Source organism: Adiantum capillus-veneris, chromosome 27, assembly GCF_014529385.1.
Source record: "Adiantum capillus-veneris isolate H3 chromosome 27, ASM1452938v2, whole genome shotgun sequence".
NCBI classification, from domain to species: Eukaryota; Viridiplantae; Streptophyta; class Polypodiopsida; order Polypodiales; family Pteridaceae; genus Adiantum; species Adiantum capillus-veneris.
The window spans coordinates 81,841,343-81,858,589 of NC_140957.1; the positions used below are offsets into that span (position 1 = coordinate 81,841,343).

General features: G+C 42.3%; 1 pseudogene; it reads left to right on the forward strand.

Moving 5' to 3' along the window:
- LOC147422274 (uncharacterized) overlaps positions 1-15,933 on the forward strand; it is a 48,948-nt pseudogene extending 33,015 nt beyond the window's left edge.
- Positions 15,934-17,247: the final 1,314 nt, after the last annotated feature.

Genomic DNA, 17,247 nt, shown 5'->3' on the forward strand with positions numbered 1-17,247 from the left:
TAGTGCATGTATGCATGCCACCTACCCTTGACCTTATTTGGTAGGTCTATAATTGAAGATATTGTTGAAATCATGATATAAGTGAATAGTACAACTAAGAAAATCAAATATTGAGGGGTCTAAAAAATATGTACATGTCAAATATAAATAATATAAGTGAAAAAAATATAAAGGGGTCAAAAGAAATCTCTCTCATTATGAGGCTACCATAAAAAGATAAATATTTTTGGTGTTCTAATTTTTTAGAAAAAAAAAACAAAATAGATGTAGGAAGGGAAAAATCACAATAGTGAAAAAATATACACATAAATAAAACTAGTTTTTTTGGAATTTTGTTGGGGTGGATTTACACCAAATATAAGAGAAGCTTACATGAAAATATTTCTATATGGAATAAAGAGTATGAAAAATGGTAAGAAAAATTGTGGTAATGGTGAGGCAATGTACAGAGCATAAATAACACACACCTAGTTAGAAATATTTAAATAAATACCAAAATAATTATGAAAAAATCATTTATTTAGGCCCTATATACAAAGAAATATTTACATACGCATGGGCCATAATATACTTATATTTTTTATTTTTTTGGCTCAACTAGCCCAATGCCTAGCTAATTGAGGGTTTTTTATTTCAGTAAGGAGATATGGAAAAAGTCTTCTAACTCACGCACGCCTATGTACAGTGAAATGGTAGGGATAGCCACAGTGTTTGGGTGGTTTTGGTAGGGTGAGGTAAGTCATTGTGGCCATTACAAAGAGCCGAAAAACGGCTATCACCATCAATCATGGATGAGTGGCTACAAGATTTTTCAAACTAGAGGGCTGAGGAAGAGGAGACTGTAGAAGCACTCAAGACCTTCATCAAAGTGATACCACCAGGTTGTAGCACTGTTGATATCCAAGAGGTAAGCTCCCCATCTTGCATTGATCGTGATGATCACAAATCAATAGCATTTGGAGGGAGGGCTACAAAATTCCATCAATGTTGTCAACTGAAGCATTCTATCAATGAGTGCAATAGAGGAGGTGAAAAAAGAACGGTGAGTTTTGATTTTGAGAACCGCATTAGTACTTTCACATCAGTGATATTTTTTGTAGCACCAAGTGTTTTCTCTCCAATCGTTAGAGAAGAGTTGTCAACTATATCAACCACAAAGTACAAGCCACAAAGCCTAAAGGGTGGAAGCAAGCGGGTCTAAACTCTCTCTAGGCCTAGAGAGTTCAAGTCAGGTATGACCATCCAAGCATTGTCGCTGCATGCAAGATGGAAAGTTGATAGAGGTAGACTCTTCTCGCTGAGTTTGTTTTGAACCCAATATGGAGGATTATGTGGACTTCAACAAGAGGTAGAGACCCGTGGTAAAGGTGTCACCTTGTGAGCACTTAAGGTATACAAATCTAGTGGGGTCAAAGCCTTGCCCTACACCAAACATATATAATAACAATAGGCCAAAATTCTTTCCTTTCTATTTCTTGCAACACATGCATGTAAACATGTATAATAATAGGAAGATATTCTACCAGTAATAGATTGTTTTCCTATTTGGAGCAGAGATGCTTGATGGAATCCTTAGATCCCCATGTCCCATCATCTTGCCCCTTCTTGATTACTACCACTCTTTTGATGTAAGCATATTTATTCTATTCTAGCCTTGCGCTCTTCTCAGCTCTTATGCAAGTTCTCCACCCATGTATAAACCTTTATGAATCACTAAGTCATTCCATAAGAAAAATTTAAAAAATAAAAAATTTGTGATTGTCTTCTCAATGATTTACTATCATGGAAAGTGTCTCTTTTCCCACATTGAATGGCGAGAAGGGAGAAGATATCACCACCGATTTTTTGGATAACTTTGACATCGCTTGTATGGTTTCCAACAAGGATGACGACGCCTCATGGCTACAAAGTTTTTCTCTACTGAGATTAAAGTAGAGGCCAAGTCTTGGTACAATGCTTTGCCCCAAGCTACCAAGGATGCATGGGACTTACTATGTGTTGCATTTGTGAAGAGGTTCGGTGGAGGCACAACCTCAAAAAAGTTATGGTAGCTGCTGACATAGTTAAAGGAGGGAGGTCTACTAGAGTATGCCACTTATGAATCTAAGTTTGTGGATTTGTGGAAAGATGTGTTGCCTCACTGGAGGAAGCTAAATGAGTGCCTTATTTCTTGAAGAACGACCATTTCATTGTTGGCCTTTGGTCAACGCTTAAAGAGAAGGTGAAGGGGAGATTTGTTGCAACGTACGAGTTGGTAGTGGAACTAGCCCACCTGAAAGACAAGAAGCTGCACATGCAAGCAAGAGTCAACGAGTCAGAGGAATCAATCTCAGTCCAACTAACCCCAGTGAGTGCAACAGCCACTCAAAGAACACAACCACAAGAGACATTAAAAGAGAAGCAAGACCTGTTGAGTCGCATCATTACTCAGCTTAAGAATCTATTTGTGGATTTGGTGCAACAAGGGCATGCACACAATCTCAATCAAGAGCAAGGGAGAGGGAAAAAAAAGCAAAGCCAATAATATTAATGCTATAATTGTGGGGAGGATGGACATGGCATGTATTACTACCCACTCCCATGGAGGTAGAATTTCAACAGAGGAGCCAAATAAAACCATCTTTCACCACCGAGAGCAAGACCACCACCACCGAGGGCACCATAGTAAGCACCACCGGTGAAAATACTACACCCACCCATTCAACCACATCCACCACCACCACCACAACCTCTCATTCCACCCTTACCCCCCCCCCCCCCCCCACGAGTCTTGAAGGTAAGGGAAAGGAGAAAGTGGAAGAGGATATCAAGGGAGTGGCAAAAGGTAAGACCAAGTTTAAAGGAGTAGATGCCATGGAGGTAAAGTTCGTTGGGCATGGTGAATCTTCCCAAAAGGAAGAGAAGAGGAAAACTAAAGGGGAATCTAGAAAAAATCCATCCACGTCAGGAAGTAAACTTGACATTGTAGATTTCTCTTTGGGTGAATGATCTAAACCATATGATTTGGCTCAAGATGTTTTTGTGCAGGGCCCAGAAATCACCTGGCCCAGTTACCTCACCTAACACCTAGGGTGAGGAGACAATGAACAAATATGGTTAGCACAAAAGACGGCCAAAGCCAAAGATAGTTGGGGCTATCCCTAGGAGGAATCTATATGACATACTACTAGTGATGGATGCCCACACCAAGGGGAAATATATCTCAAACATCTACATAGATGGTGGTGCACAAATACACGTCATGAGTGAAAACATGATGCACCGTTTTAGAGGTGAGTAGGTTGGCACCATGCCGATCCAAGATGGAAAATAATGTAAAAGTTCAATGTGCTGGTGTTATAAATGCATTTAGGATAAATGCATTCAACACCGAGGTGGAAGTGGACATTTTTGTCATGCCACACAAGGGGGAGGGCTATCCTAGCATTCTAGGGAGGCCTTGGCTTATGGCTATGAGAGCTAAGCAATACTGGTACACTGGCATAATCCAAATTAAGGATGGCAAAGGGAAGCCAATACTTTATAATATGAAGATAGGTTGGCAATGCGACATGGATCTAGAAACCTCTGGGGATGATTTTTCTAGTAGTGACTCTTCAACCACTTCAGAGGAGGAGTCAACAGTGGGTGAAGAAAGCGACAATAGCATTAAGGGGATGGGGGTCATTCTCAAGGACTCTAAGAGGATGGAGAAACCTTATGCATCATCATCAAACCAAGGGGAGACACCAGGTATACAACCTCTGGTAGAAGCAAGTAAGCTAAGTTGAATTCTCTCTAGTAAGTTGTGTGGGAAAGAGTGTGTAGATTATATTTTGATGCTAAGTAATTTTACTGCATTTTTCATTTCTTATAAATATGATAAAATCACTAGCATCACAGTAGTTCAGCATCACATTAAGCTCAAGGGGGGAAGTAAACCTACAGTGTAGAAGCTCAGGCGGCTAGGAGTAATTCAACAGGACGCTTTGCTCAAAGAGGTAAGGAAACTCCTAGAAGGAGGTTTCATCTATTGTGTTGAAGACTCAGAGTGGGTTTCTCCAGTGGTAGTCACACCAAAGAAGAATGATAAGTGGAGGGTTTGTGTTGATTACAAACCCCTTAAGGCAGCCACAAAGAGAGACCATTTTCCTCTTCCTTTTCAAGATGAAATTCTCAATGATGTAGCAGGACATGAGTGCTACATGGTATGTGATGGCTACTCAGGATACTTCCAAATTAGCATCACTGAAGAAGATCAAAAGAAGACAAACTTCATCACACCATGGGGATGTTTTGCTTACAAAGTTATGTCTTTAGGTCTCACCAATGCTCCAGCCAATTTTCAACACTATGTGAAATTTTGTTTTCAGCCATTCTTTGGAAAATCAATCCGTGTTTTTATTGTGATGATTTTTGTATATATAGATCTCGCCCTCTTCATCTAGAGAAAGTTTACGAAGGTCTAGCTAGGCCGCAAGCTGTGGGTAGCCAACTCAATGTGGAGAACTGCCACATTGGTGAAAGCAAGGTTACTCTTCTTGGCTATGTAATCCCTGCCAAGGGAATTAAAGCTGACCCAAGCAAGGTTCAAGCCTTGGTGGCTTTGCCCCCTCCCACCACAACAAAGCAGTTGGTTTTTTTCTTCAAAAGGTGAGGTGTTTGAGTAGATTCATTCACCTGATCTCTCAAGTGGTTCTCCCTTTACAACAAATTACCCATCAAGAAATGTTCACTTGGAGTGAAGAAAATGAACAAGAGTTCAATGAGTTAAAAAAAATTCTAGCCTCACTTCCCACCATTGCACCTCCAAAGTGAGACAAGCCATTTTATGTAAACCCTAGTGTGGGAAATGACACACTTGGAGCGATATTGATGCAAAAGGATTGCATCCTATCGAATTCTCTAGTCGCATGATGACTCCATCAAAAAAGGGATACATGGAAGTGGAGCACATGGTGCTTGCATTAATGTTTGCTACCACAAAATTTTTCTCTTATTCATTGTCTAGACCATTCATAATCTTAACAATGGAAGAAGTATTTCCTTATGTAATGCAGCACCACATGGATGTTTCTTCTAGGATTTCCGAATGGATCAAAATGTTCTAAGAGTTTGACTACACAATGCAAGTGGAGAGCTCCACAAGAGCGAGTCTAGGAGGCATTCTCACCCATTGCCACTATGAAAAGAAGCTGAAAATCAAGACTAGTGAAAAGGAAGTAACACTTGTGTTGGAAGTCCCTAAGATAGAGAGGACTCACTCTCTTTTCTTTGATGGAGCCTATAAGAGGAAAGTGGACAAAGCTGCAGCAGGCATTGTCCTCTTCAATGAACAAAGTGGAAAAGTATTCTCTATTGGGCATCTCTGGGATTCCCAATCCAACAATGAAGCAGAATATGTAGTCTTTACTCTTGGGTTAGAATGGTGTGTGACTCACAAGGCATTCAACGATTGAGTGTATTTGGTGATGCCATGCTTTTAATAAAACAAATACAAGGAACGTGGGCTTGTAAAAATCATAGCTTGCTAGGCCATTTGCACAAAGTTAAGGAATTTTTGGGGAAGTTTCAAGTTGTACAATTACATCATGTCCCTTGAGCAGAAAATCAAGAAGTAGATGCTCTAGCTAGAGAGAAGCTACAACATGTTCCAGTGGTGGGTGCTATCAAGTTGAAGATGCCTCTCTTCCAAGGTAGCGATGCTATGCCTGACATCATGAGTTTCTTGGACACAGGAGAGCGTCCTAAAGATCTTGCTAAGGGCCACAAGCAGTGGCTTTGCGCAAGGCAATAGAATACCGCCTTATCAATGATGACGTCTACTGCAAGGGCAAGGATCAAATTCTTAGGCATGTACCTCTCTCTAGGAAAATCACATAAATAACTACAAATTTCCATGATGGTCTTTGTGGAGCGCACTTTGCACTTGACATCACCAATAGGAAGGTTCTACAAGCCGGGTTTGTGTGGGCTAGTTTACAGAGAGACGTGCATCACTAGTGCAAAACATGCAAAAAGAGTGTCAGAATAATGGTGATAGGAGGTTCACATATGAGCCACACACTCCTATAATCGCATATGGAACATTTGAGAAATGGGGAATTGATGCATTCGGACTTTGCAAGGGAGACAATAAGGTAAATTGTATAACATCATGGTGATAGCGGGAAAAAGAGCAGTGCAATCGGGTGGCCTCTGTACTCGTGCACACTCCACAAACCATGCCTCATGCAAACAAGAAAAGAACAAAACAAAGGGGGCACCACCCTAAATTAAGAGGTTTAGGGACCTCACACATAGTGCACATAGGCAAGTGAGACTTCTAGCATTATGATGGCATCAAAACATATGGCAAAACACATAGAAACGAAGCTTACGGACCTTATGTAGCATATATATACACAAGACATTAGCTTAACAATACAACGGCATCTGATCATACATAACAAGGATATAGAGAAGCAAGCCAAGGATGGCATAATCCCTTGTCAAAAACAATCAACCCAGCAAGTAGGTATGATCCTACTAGCAACACATCAATACCTTAGAGAATGATGGCGAGGATGGTGGCCATGGAGCATGAGAGAAGACTCCTTATTTAGATTTTAGGGCTAGTAATGTAGCATACTAGAGGGAGAGAGAGAGAGGGAGAGAGAGTAGAGCTCCATCCATAGCTCCTCGTTGTGAGCAATGTCGTCATAGCTTCGTTGCTTGGTGAAGTGGGTGAAGTGTTGGTTTTGAGTGAGAGAAGGCCTCCTTATATAGGTTTCTGAGAGGGTTTAGCATTAGGGATAAACATGCTTAAATCCGTTGATTGGGGTTACTTTTTGCTTAGGGTGGTCAACAGATTAAGGTCACCTGATATGTCACCATCAAGATATTCTCTAGAGTGATGTGAGAGGGGAGGGTAAATGCTGATTTTTCTGATTGTGACACATGGGGATAAGGCCTTGACCAGCATTTAAGAGCAGGTAAGGTGGATGTTGAAACTAGAGGTTCTGCACATGTCAGGGGGGGGACCTGCGGGGGGGGGGGGGGGGGGGGGGGGGGGGGTGGCAGCTGGGTCCTCCTGAATATCAAATTCTCAAAAAATCCTCAACCATGGCTTCTTTTGACATGTGTTCTTTGAAAAAATCAGCATGTCTCTTTTCAACTCAAAAGTCTTTATCCCTGTTGACTCACCTTTAATATTTTCTCCTTTTCTCCTCCTGTAACTGCATTGTTGATGCCCAATCACTGCTTCTAGTAACAGTGAACTGTTACCTACCAAATACTTATGGTGCAGTAAAAAATATTTACCATGGGTAAAAAAAGTTACTGTAGGTAAAAAGTGATTTGTATTTACCATGTAGGTGAAAAATATTTACTATAGGTAAAAAATATTTACTGTGGTAAAAATATTTACTGTCGGTAGAAAAGTGAAAACGGAGTATGCTGTGCTGTGAGTCCACACGAACATCCTCGTGTAAATTTCACTAGAAATTCACACCTAGAATGGGCTATTCAGTAAGATATAGGTTGTAGGCATGCATAAGAGCTCGTTCCCACGTATCTTCTATCCATGGCACTTTTTACTCTTTGGTGCTTGTGAAGTAGATTTTTTCTTCTCTTTCGAGATCCCTTGGACTAGAGTATCCTCATCTCCCCAACAACTGAGTGTGCCTTTATTGCATCTTCAGAAGGGGTCCTAAAAACCATGCATCATATAGCCCTCCCCCTTAAGCTTGAGGTATTTGATGCCTCTAGCTGTAGGTTGTGCTACAAGAGGGTTCTCTTGAATACTTACCCACCTGGTACCAATTGAATTTGCCATGTTACTGCTTTCTTGGCTGATGCACCCTGTTTAGTCCTTTCTAATGAATAATTGTATCCATCCATGACTAACAACTGGTCTCCTAGACCCTTGAAAGCCATACCCCATCCATTGTCAATATCCGCTTTCACTTGTAGCATTCTCTTTTTTTCTTTTTTTCTTCTCTTTTTTCCTTTTTTTTAAATTCTTTTTTTTTCTCTTCTCTTTTTTTTAATTTTTTTTTTAAATTTGAAACGACTATGTATATGATTGGTACCTTAGTTGGAGCTCGAGTATGATGATCTCTCCTCTGAACCATCCTTAGCATTGATTTCACCAGCATATGGCTGTGAAAGACGACATTGGTAGGCCTTCAATCGCCAACCATTTACCGGGGTCTGATGTACCTTACCATCTAGGTCACCTAGTTGGTAACTACCATTTGAGAATCTCTGTATCACTACAAAAGGGCCTTCCCACTTAAGCAAGAACTTACCATCCTTCCTGCGATCAAAGCGATTGTCGTATCTGAGCACTAGGTACAAAGTGCACTCGAACTTCTTTAAAACCCTTCAACAAGGCCTTTGCTTCCCTCATCTTAACAGACAATTTGTCATTTTTACAGGCCCATACACCAACCATTTGCTTAACAATCAACATGGATTCACCAAAGACATTTAGCTTTGTGATGCCCTGAGAAAGACAACATTGTAACCCTAAAACAAGGGCATGGTACTCTGCTTCATTGTTAGAATGAACCTCTTTTAGATGAAACCCTTTTGCAAAGATCTTCTCCTTCTCTGGACCTAATATTACTATGCCTGCTGATGCCTTGTCTTTGGTCCTCTTGTAAGCCCCATCAAAATACAGACTGTGTGCTCCCAGTAGAACGTCAGGCTCTGGGATAGGCGGTACCTTACTAGGTGCCTCTTTCTTGGCCTTCTCATAACACCTTTGTGTGAGGACATCTGCCAAACAAGCACGGGTGGAATCCTCTACTTGTAGTGTGTAGTCAAACTCTTGAAGCTGCACCACCCACTTTGCTATTCTTTGAGACAATTCCATGTGTTGTAGGGCATATGGAAAAACCTCCTCAGTTGTGATCACCACAAATTGTCTCGGAAGTAAGTAAGCCCGAAACTTCTCCACTGCAAACTTAAGAGCTAGCACCAATTGCTCAGTTGCGCTGAAACCCTTTTCAGCAGCTGTCATCACTCTACTAGAGAAGTAGACTGGTCTCATGAGAGATGTCTTTCGGTCTTTTTGCATCAAGACAGCTCCTAGAGCTTCTGGACCTACACTAGGATTTACATAGAATAATTCACCCCATGTGGGTTCTAGGACGACAGGCAATGAGCTCAAAATGGTTTTAACTTCTTGAAAGCACCTTTCACCCTCCTCACTCCATGTCAATGTAGTGTGTTTAGTGAGTTGCTGCAAAGGATAGATTGCCTGAGAAAGGAGATGTATGAATCGTCCCATGTAGCGAACCTTTTGAATGAAGGAGACTAGTTGCTTCACGTTTGAAGGAGTAGGTAAAGCTAACAATGTCTTTACCTTTTTAGGGTCAGCCTCAATACCATCTTGAGACACAACATGGCCTAGTAGAGTGACCTTGCTCTCACCTATGTGGCACTTGTCTTTATTCAATTGCCCACCCAATTGGGCCAGACGGGTGAAACCTTCATCAACCTTGGACGGATGTACTTCCCTAGAGCTGTAAATGCAAAAATCATCAATGAAGACTCGTATGGACTTACGAAAGTAAGGTTGAAACACCAAGTTCATAAACCTCTGGAAAGTAGCTGGGGCATTAGTTAAACCAAAAGGCATAACTCTATAAGCAAAACACCCCCAAGGTGTTATGAAGGTAGTCTTTCTTTGGTCTTCATTTGCAATTCTCATTTGGAAGTAGCCTGAGTACCCATCACACACTGTGTACCTTTCATGACCAGCCACTTCATTTAGTATTTCATCTTGAAAAGGCAAAGGAAAATGGTCCCTTTTTGTGGCTGCGTTTAGAGCCTTGTAATCCACACATACCCTCGACATCCCATTTTTCTTTAGTGCTACCACAACTGGAGACACCCACTCAGAATCTTCCATTGGGTAGATAAATCCTGCCTTGAGTAATCTTTTTACTTCTTTTAAGAGTGCATCTTGTTGCACTAGCCCTAATATACTTAGCCTTTGCACCACTCGTTTGGAACCTTCCTTTAATTGGATATGGTGTTGGGTTACCGTCACTCCTTTAATGTGCTTGTAATCAGTTATAAAGAGGCCAGCATGCTTCTTTAGTACCTGCAAATAGGGTTCTCTCTCTTCTTCTAGTAGGCCCTTAGCTAGCATCTCCTCTAAGCCTGTGGATTCTTCCTTGTTTAGAGAGTCTTGACCACCTTCTCCTTTTGGGTTTCGCAGTATTATACCCATGACTTACAAAGAGCTAGCATCCTCCTCAGATGACTCATCCTCAGATGACTCATCCTCAGATGAAGAGCAGCTGCTTGTGCTCCATTCATCCATACAAGTCTCCATCTCTAGGTCTTGTTGTCTACCCTGCTTCATGTCATACACAATTTTTTGTTGCTTGCCACCTACCTTATGATTTGGTCGCAACTCAAGGGAACCTGTCTCCCAATTTTTCCTAGCTTTCATAGCCATAAGCCAAGGTCTTCCCAGGATTAGCGGATAGCCCTCCCCCTTAGTTTGGATCACATAAGCATCAATTGAGATTGCCACACCAAAAGCTAAAACCTTCACTCCATTAACCTTTCCCACACAAGCCACCCTTACATTATTTGCCATCTTAGCTTGTAAGGAAGTTTGCTCGTTTACTTCCAAACCCAACCTGTGCATTAATTTCTCTGTCATAACACAAATCTCGGCTCCACCATTTACATACACATTGGAGACTCGCTGACTCTTAATCTCTACATCAATGACTGGCACGATATCCTTCATGCCTCTTGCACTAATAGACCCAACTGACTTTGCCTTATCCCTCCTGGTGCTGACCATCTTAGACCAGGTTCTACGCATCTTTGGGGAAAGGTGGAGGAGTTGCTGCCATGAAATCTTTGGTCCTTGCTTACTCACATCTGCTACCAGGTCGTAAGGTATGGATCCTACCCCAAGTGGAAAGTCTTCTACTCCTATGTGCCTCCTTGAACTACTCTTCCTTTTCTTGTCTCCTATCACTTGGGAGGAACCCTCATTCCCTTTATCCGGCTCTGAAGCTTCCATTTCATCAGTTCTTTGTCTCCTAACTCTCTTTATTGGCATGGCAACAGCTTCCTCCATTTTTTCTTTCCCTTTATCCTTACTATTGTCAAGACTTATGACAGAGACAGCCCTGTCCTCCCCTCCCGATGGTAGTGGAGGGATCTCTATTGGTGCTTGTGGTGGTGGAGGAGGGGGTCTCAATATTTGGATTGGTGGAGCCACGTGTGCATTTTGTCCATTTAGTGGCCTAGCTCGAGGAGGAGTGACTTGCTGGCGAGGAGGCCGTCTTTGATTACCATTTCCTTGATAGCGTCGTGGATGGGGGCAATAATACATGCCGTGACCTACCTCTCAATAGTTGTAGCAAATGTACTCACGTGCTTGCCTTTGTCCTTCTTGTCTATTTCGTTCATTTCCTGGCTGGGGGAGCCCTAACACCTTGAACCAGATTGATGGACAGGCTCTCTAGTTGATTGTGATTTGTTGAAGTAATTCTTGGTGAGAGGACTCTTGGTCTGTTGCTCCTGTCCCTGCTACTATCCTTGCCGTAGGTTGAGCTAGCGGTGGAGGCTCCATTCCCCCTTGTAGTTGAGCTTGGAATTTTAACTTCCTATCCTTCTCCCTTGCATAAGTCATAGCTTTATCAAAGGTATCTGGGAATTTACCTTTTACCTTTTCTTGAAGGATGGGGTAAAGCCCTGCCAAGAAACAGTCCTTCTTTAGGCATTCTGGCGCCCTTTCTCCTTCACCTAGTGATGCACACCATTTCTCTCACAGGTTGGAAAACTTTCCTTCATAGCTTCCATAGTCATTGGGTGATGTTTGGCGTAGCTCTAAGAGTTGTCTCCATATCTCCTCTGGAGGCTCATGGCGACGAAATTCTTCGATGAAGGCCATCTTTAAGGACTCCAAGTCTCTTCTTTCCTCAGGTGCCAATGTTCGATACCATAATTTTTCACCTTCCCTCAAGACCAAAGGAAAGGCCCTTAACTTAGTAGCTTCGTCATCCCTTCCCAATACCAGAAAGGCCATTTCCAAATTATCCAAAAAGTCTGGAGCAACCTCCCCAGGCTTACCATAAAAATTAGGGAAGGCCATAAGTGAGAGAGTAAACAATTACACAAACAGCTCCAATTTATTTTAAAATAGAGTATGGTAATTACAATTTGGAGCTTTAGCACAACTTAGCTCAAAATAAGATGAAGATCGACACATCAAAGGAATGGTAATAGTCTAGTAAGGGTAGGAATGACAGGATGAGGAGAGTGCAAGATTTCCCCAAGTCTCTCGGCTCCAAACAACACGGCTATTTTTTGTGCTGATAAAGATTTTTCTATCAATACAAATATTCACACGGATATGACGCACAAAATGGAAAGGAAACATGCGGGGATCATCATTCTCATTATTGGCATCCATACTTACACACAAGAACCTAGCTTAGTTGCACCACCTTGGGACCAATGAGCCTGATCAGCCACAGAAGGTCAGCACCTCAATCACTTCGACATCTTCCTGATGCATCTGTGAAGACGTAAGGCGTGATGGAACACTTTGTACAATGCTGAGCCTTTTAGCAAGCAACAATTGGATGCTATTACCATAATCAGCATGACGAATGAAAGTGACACCATTAATGTGCAGCACATCATCAACTAAGATAGTTTCCTTAGATTGAGATAACTTCTTGAAAATTAGCAGCAAAGGTAGGGCAGGGAGTCTTTTCACCCGTCTCTCCAAAGCACTTTGGACAATATCCAAAGTGATCTTCACGCGGACAGGAGGTTGGCTTGGGATTGGTGGTGTCTGGATTCACAAAGTGCACTGGGAGCACTCGCAGACGGGCGGCAATCTTGTAGGCAAGCCTTCGCCTCTTTGCTTCAGAAGGATTTAGGGTGAGAGTCGTGGTTGCAAGTTGGAGGTTGAAGTTGGTTGCTCACTAGCCTTTTTCTTGCCTGTAGTGGTCATGTAATCCCTTATTAATGAGATTAAGCCAAATGTTACCTTACGCTTGAGCACGCGCTGCGGCCTTGGGCCACTTAGGTGTAGAGGTGATCTTCCTCCTCTTAGTCGGCTCCTCAGGAAAGAGAGGTCTGGTGATGCTTTCTCTTCCCTTAATGTGTGTCACAGTACCTTCGTGTATGTTGATGTAGAATATTTCAAGCTCGTGTGCGTTGGAGGTTTCTGGAGCACTCATAGGTTGAGAGGAGAGGTATATCAAGCTCTTCTTCTCACTCTCCTTCGTTGGCGACGATCACGAACAAGGCATGTAGAAGAACTTACTTCTTGAATTTCAATGACACTGCAACCTGGTAACAAGACCTCGATGAAAGCTTTTAAGGCCTCTAAAGCCTCCTCCTCTTCTGTTCTCCAATTTGCAAACTCCTCACGCCATTCCTCCATGTTGTAGATTGCACATCTTCATTGCTTGTGAACTGAAGGTCTGTGTAGCCCTCCTCCATGGGGGCACCAAAATGATAGCGGAAAAAGGGCAGTGCAATCGGGTGGCCTCTGTACTCGTGCACACTCCACAAACCACACCTCATGCAAACAAGCAAAGAACAAAACAAAGGGGGCACCACCCTAAATTAAGACGTTTAGGGACCTCACACATAGTGCACATAGGCAAGTGAAACTTCTGGCATTATGATGGCATCAAAACATATGGAAAAACACATAGAAACCAAGCTTTGAGACTTTATGTAGCATATATATACACAAGACATTAGCTTAACAATACAACGGCATCTGATCATACATAACAAGGATATAGAGAAGCAAGCCAAGGATGGCATAATCCCTTGTCAAAAACAATCAACCCAGCAAGTAGGTATGATCCTACTAGCAACACATCAATACCTTAGAGAATGATGGTGAGGATGGTGGCCATGGAGCATGAGAGAAGACTCCTTATTTAGGTTTTAGGGCTATTAATGTAGCATACTAGAGGGAGAGAGAGAAAGGGAGAGAGAGTAGAGCTCCATCCATAGCTCCTCGTTGTGAGCAATGTCGTCATAGCTTCGTTGCTTGGTGAAGTGGGTGAAGTGTTGGTTTTGAGTGAGAGAAGGCCTCCTTATATAGGTTTCTGAGAGGGTTTTGGATTAGGGATAAACATGCTTAAATCCGCTGATTGGGGTTACTTTTTGCTTAGGGTGGTCAACAGATTGAGGTCACCTGATATGTCACCATCAAGATATTCTCTAGAGTGATGTGAGAGGGGAGGGTAAATGCTGATTTTTCTGATTGTGACACATGGGGATAAGGCCTTGACCATTATTTAAGAGCAGGTAAGGTGGATGTTGAAACTAGAGGTTCTGCACATGTCAGGGGGGGACCTGCGGGGGGGGGGGTGGCAGCTGGGTCCTCCTGAATATCAAATTCTCAAAAAATCCTCAACCATGGCTTCTTTTGACATGTGTTCTTTGAAAAAATCAGCATGTCTCTTTTCAAATCAAAAGTCTTTATCCCTGTTGACTCACCTTTACCATAATATTTTCTCCTTTTCTCCTCTTGTAACTGCATTGTTGATGCCCAATCACTGCTTCTAGTAACAGTGAACTGTTACCTACCAAATACTTATTGTGTAGTAAAAAATATTTACCATGGGTAAAAAAAGTTACTGCAGGTAAAAATTGATTTGTATTTACCATGTAGGTGAAAAATATTTACTATAGGTAAAAAATATTTACTGTGGTAAAAAATATTTACTGTCGGTAAAAAGTGAAAACGGAGTATGCTGTGCTGTGAGTCCACACGAACATCCTCGTGTAAATTTCACTAGAAATTCACACCTAGAATGGGCTATTCAGTAAGATATAGGTTGTAGGCATGCATAAGAGCTCGTTCCCACGTATCTTCTGCCCATGGCACTTTTTACTCTGTGGTGCTTGTGAAGTAGATTTTTTCTTCTCTTTCGAGATCCCTTGGACTAGAGTATCCTCATCTGCCCGACAACTGACTGTGCCTTTATTGCATCTTCAGAAGGGGTCCTAAAAACCATGCATCATATAGCCCTCCCCCTTAAGCTTGAGGTATTTGATGCCTCTAGCTGTAGGTTGTGCTACAATAGGGTTCTCTTGAATACTTACCCACCTGGTACCAATTGAATTTGCCATGTTACTGCTTTCTTGGCTGATGCACCCTGTTTAGTCCTTTCTAATGAATAATTGTATCCATCCATGACTAACAACTGGTCTCCTAGACTCTTGAAAGCCATACCCCATCCATTGTCAATATCCACTTTCACTGGTAGCATTCTCTTTTTTTCTTTTTTTCTTCTCTTTTTTCCTACAGGTGCGCTTATGAACCACAACTAGTTGCAACACCATCTCCATTGTATTACCCATGGCTAGTACCACACTCTTTACCCATGTCCACTCCTAGTTTATCTTTACCAGCCCCATCTTATGTACCCCAATTACAATCGACACGACCTCTACAATTACCATCTGTTACCCCACTCCAACTTCAAGCTACACCCTCGCCTCTTTTACTCCCAACACCCACACCTGTTATAGACACTTCCTCTTCATTCACCTCTCCACATCTCTCGGCACCGGTTTCTCACGCTCCCCAACCTTTTGTGACTTATCCTCAATCTACTTCTACCACTACACCTTCCATGCATCACAAGGGTGGGGATGGTTATGAGAGCACTGCATCTAGTATTGTGGACTTGAAAGACATGATGACTAATTACATGAACCAATTAAATGAAAACATGAAAGCTGTGACTCCAGATGTGAACTTTTTAAAGCGCCAACAAAATTTGTTGTCCGCTCACCGCCGTGAGCCTAATCCCACTAAGACTGTGTCTCATGCTTGTGGCGTACCCGGCCATCTTTCCAAAGACTATCGCACAGTCATTTGCACTTATGAGAGATGTTTGGAAAAGGGACATACTAAAGAAAATTGCTATATTAAGATGCACCACATGAGGCATAACAATTCAACAATACCACCGCCAGGACCCATGAACCATCGTAGCAGGAATGAGAGACCTCGAGGCTTGAGTTGGACACATTTACAAAGAGGGTCTCCTAGTTCTCCAACCATGGATTCTTCTAGTTTGGCACCCACAACAACCACTAATCCATAAGTTAATATGATTGATTCTATTTCATTGCCTGTGCATGCCATTACATGAAATGGAAAAGAGAAAATTGTTGAGGAGGAGAGAGACCCTACACCCGATATTGCTACCCACCCACCCACTCGTGTTGTTGTTTCCATTCTCGACCCTACCCCAAGTAAGTTATTCCCTCCTATACCTTCTTTTGACCTTGTTGCTGCTCTTAATCGAGTGGATTTTACCATGTCCCTTCCACAATACCTTCTCACTTCTCCTTCTAGCCGTGCCCTTTTAAGAAGGTACTACAGAGATTTGGTTTCTTCAAAGAGAGTGAGTCTTATTGTTCCTGCTGTTCAAAAGGTGGATTCCCTTCTTGCTGAGAGAGAGTGTCCCTGAGTGGAGTGCATGATCCACCAACTTGTGATCCCACATACTATAGTTGATGGCAGGTCCGATGTCAATGTTTTGAGTTACACAACTTTTTCCAAGCTTGGGTTATCTTTTAATGGGGTTCCAGTTACTCAGTTACGCATGGGTGATCACCGTTCCGTGAGTGCTGAGGGTTTCATCAAGGGTTTGCCCATTACTGTGGCAAGACGAACTATGGAGATTGATTGTTAAGTTTTGCGGCTTAGTCTGGGACCTGGGCAATACCAGCTTCTTTTGGGGAGACCTTGGATATGGCGGACCGATTGCGTTATTGATATCCCTAGAGGACAATTTTTGTTGGGTACCGGATCTTCACGGATAGTTCTGCCAGCTTACCCTTCTTCTATTACGAGTCCTGGTGTTACTTCAGAAATTGAGAGTGATGCTGATGATGACCGTAGTTCTATTTCATCTTGTACACCTAGTTCTTATTGTATTTACCATGATGCTATTGAGATTAGCCTTGATGAAAACGTGGAGACTCCACCTCTGGCTAGAGAGGAAGACACTATGAGGGTTCCTATAAAAGGGGAGGACAAAGTCGTGATTTTGGGTGGTTCTTTAGAGTCACCAGTAAGGGAGGAGGTTAGTTGTTTATGTCAAGATTACTAGGACAGTTTTGCATGGGATTACACGAAGTTTAAAGGTTTCCTAACCGAGTTAGTTGTGCATCGCATCCCACTTAATCCTGGTGTTGTTCGTGTGCGTCAACGTCAATGTCTATTTCTAGAGCATTATAGAGAGGGGGTTT